The sequence below is a fragment of the Aptenodytes forsteri genome, unplaced genomic scaffold (assembly GCF_000699145.1).
Source record: "Aptenodytes forsteri isolate BGI_AS27 unplaced genomic scaffold, ASM69914v1 Scaffold336, whole genome shotgun sequence".
NCBI lineage: Eukaryota > Metazoa > Chordata > Aves > Sphenisciformes > Spheniscidae > Aptenodytes > Aptenodytes forsteri.
In genome coordinates, this window is record NW_008794911.1 from 3,885,197 (window position 1) to 3,888,686 (window position 3,490).

The 3,490-nt window shown below is 35.6% G+C and overlaps 1 long non-coding RNA gene across 1 annotated transcript in view; it reads left to right on the forward strand.

The window, feature by feature from the left end:
• The first annotated feature begins 812 nt into the window (after nt 1-812).
• Nucleotides 813-3,490, forward strand: part of LOC103895584 — a 7,022-nt gene continuing 4,344 nt past the window's right edge. Inside the window, exon 1 of the long non-coding RNA XR_657368.1 lies at nt 813-890. This is a non-coding gene — a long non-coding RNA (uncharacterized LOC103895584). The remainder of the gene's footprint in view (nt 891-3,490) is intronic.

Here is a 3,490-nt window from a genome sequence, read left to right on the forward strand (position 1 = left end):
CACCTCCCTCGACCTGCTGGCCACGCTGCTTTGGATGCAGCCCAGGATATGGTTGGCCTTCTGGGCTGCGAGTACTTGGAATATATCTGAATGTTCACAAAATAAAGAGGTCTTTGGAACACCTCCAGTTGAATGCTATTAAAATTTTAAACCTATTTACCCAGTTGGGATGACCTGTTAGTTAGGTAGACCTGGGCAAGAATTTTATGACACCATCCATTTCTAACAGAAAGGAATTTTGACAGAGTCAAAATACTATGTTTTTAACAATCCAATGTTCTATTTTTTTATTAAAAATGTAACAATGTTAAGTGTCTTTTAGACTATGTTAATAGTATCAAAATAATACATTTTATCAGTGAGACAGAAAATCCAGCTCCTAACCAAATCTACAGTGTGGGATTTCTGGACTGATATATTTCTCTACAGGACACTGAAAATAATCTATTTACTGACAGAATACATTCTTTTCTTTAGCATTTTCTTTTGTGTTCTTTAGCATAATGTTTAGTGTTGTTTAACTCTTTTGTTATTTATTTGAATAAAAAAAAACTTGTGTTCATGAAGCAAACATAGAAACAAACTGTTAATGTTTTTATTACACTCTTTTAAATTCCCCTCTATCTTAAAAAAGTCAGACAAGTGAAATGATAAAAAATATAGGCACTTTGACTCTGAATTTCCATTATTAACAGAAGATCGATTAACTTGATTAATGCAAATACTGTAATATTGCAAGTGTTCTTTTCAATTCTGTCTGGTTTTGCAGGCCTTGCATTTCAGACGACTTAAAAATAGCATATTACAGCACAGATCATGCTATGCAAACAGATATCAAAGAAATACCAGAATTAAAGGAGCTAGCTATTGCTACACAAGCTTTAATCAAGGTAAATTAGGAAAGTATCATAACAGAGTCTTCCTCATGCTATAGAACGTGTACTTTTGTCACTGTCATCTCTGTTTTGTGTAATTCTTAAGGAATCTGTTTTGGCTTTTCTTCTGTCTTCATATACCTATTTCAGCTAAATTATATAAATCTGTTTTCAAAATAGAATAATATACAAGTATTGATAGTTGACTTAGAGACTGGATTACTTGGCTATCTGAATCAGAGAAAATTGCATAGGGATTAACATTGTTTGATGTACAAAAAAAAGATAAGTGAAAATTCTGAAGGTTTAAATCTATCTAATAGTGGCTAAGAGCCTGGAAATAAATGTGGGCCTGTCAGTTCCATTGATACTCGCCTGGTATCAGTTATGAGTATGGCTAAGGAGACCTCACACATCTGATAAAGGAGATTAAATAAAATAGTGCAGTGCTTCTGCAAATCACATACAAAAGCAAATTAGAAAGAAGATCCAAATCGTATTATCTACTCTTGCACAATTATATGTATATCTTAAGCAGTGTCTCACTGAAATTTAATGCTTAGACTTGGGCGGGAGGGTGCAGTCCATAAGGAGGCATGGTGCAGCCTGCTTAACATAAATGCCTTAGCAATTTGTGATGGAAGACGGGTGCCTCCAGAGACCTGTAGAGGGAGATCTGTTCCATCAAAATGAGGTGTTTCTATCTGTCCCTTTACTGTGTAAGAAATTACAAAGGAAGATGCTTCAGGATATAAAACAATTATGTGCACAAAAAGGTTAATTTCCTAGGAAAAAAAAAAACAACTTTTCTTTTTAGTTCTCAGATGGTATATATAGAGATAAGAACTAAAATTATATGCTTTTGGTACTCTTTTTAGAAGCAGTATCTCATTCTACCTCACAACCCTGAAAGATTTCAGAGTATTTTGCTCATCTGAGCCAGTGGCAAGCAGAATGCATTTCCTTTAACACTTCCTCTGTCACTTCTTGCTAAAATGCAGATATTTTTATTCTTTTCACCATAAAATACTTTGCAGACCATTGAATTAGGATTTATAAACAAGTTTTGACCACTTTCTGGGCTTACATTTTGAGATCTATATTGATACATATGTGTGTGTCTCCTTTGCAGAATCTGACTAGTTACCATCTGGCAGATACTTGTGTGTTCCTAAATTAGTTATTTTTTGAGAAAGCTAAATATCTTTCCTGCATAAATATTCTCTGCCTGTCAAATATTGAATCCAAATATCTTTAAAATATGCAGTCCTGAAGGTGTGGGGGTGAGTTTTTAGTTTAACAGAGAACACTTTGTACATTTGGATACAAACTATATTTATATTGAGGGTCAGTTCTCATTATGCTTTCCTTGCCCGGGACTACTGAAATATATGCTTAATATTGTATATTCAGATCTTCCAATTTATGAGTTATAGTTTTCTTAATGTCAGTTTTAAATTTTTATCATTCACAGGAGTGATACAGTGGAGTGGTGCTTACAACAAAAATTACAAAGATGTCATTGATACTTCTGACATGGCAATATATGTTCATTTTGGCACATTTTTATAATTTATGTTTTGTTCTGCAGAAAACAGTTTTCTTCATATAATTACTTTTTAATTTCATTAGAGAACATTATGGTGCAATATTTCTTATTTTCATTAGAGAAAGCCCCCCAAGACTTTATTTAACAGTCAAATTTGTTATTTGGGGTGAGAATCAGCTCACAGATTAAGAAGCCTACATTTAGGTGTCTCATGGGGGTATCTTTGTCTGAGCAGGGCATCTAAACATCCCATATAGTCAGTGCAGATCTGTCTTTGTAGCCAGTGGAGATGCCTACTTGGTAGTAGATATGCTACTTGGCCTCCGTCTCTGGTTTCAGAAAGGGACAGGTTTCCTTTAGCCCTGTGTCATGTCTGCCAGCCTTGCATAAGATGTCTTTCATACCTCATTTCTTCTGACACTAAACCATGTGTACACGAGCAAGTCAAGGTCCATTGACTTCATTGCCTGTAACAGAAACTTACTCACCTAGTTCTTATGTAGACACCTAAATTTAGGTGTTTTACTCTGCAGATGGAAACTCCTGCTGACAGCCTAAGATGTCCAAAGCATGGATGTGAAGCTGTGAGCTCTGACAGGTGTAGAGACCCATGCCTAAGTGACCGTTATAGACCAAAGAGGATACCATAGGGCATAGAAATGCATTAGATGCTTGTGTTTAGGTGGATGAATCTAGCCATCATCATCTTGAACAGAGTAATGGAATAATCGTACTTTTCTTTTGATTAGCTCACTTAGGATATAAAAATAAATAATACTAAGAATTTGATTTTTACCTTGTTCACTCCCTCCAGCAAGATTTGTTCATCTACAAAAGCATCATTCAAGCACAATATGACGAAAAAATTGAAGAGCAGGCTTCAAATCTTTGTCAATACATAAATGATTGACTGACAGACATTGAGTTTTTACACGAGGCTGGTGAGGGGTCTGGAGAACAAGTCTTATGAGGAGCGGCTGAGGGAACTGGGGTTGTTTAGCCTGGAGAAAAGGAGGCTCAGGGGAGACCTCATCGCTCTCTACAACTACCTGAAAGGAGGTTGTAG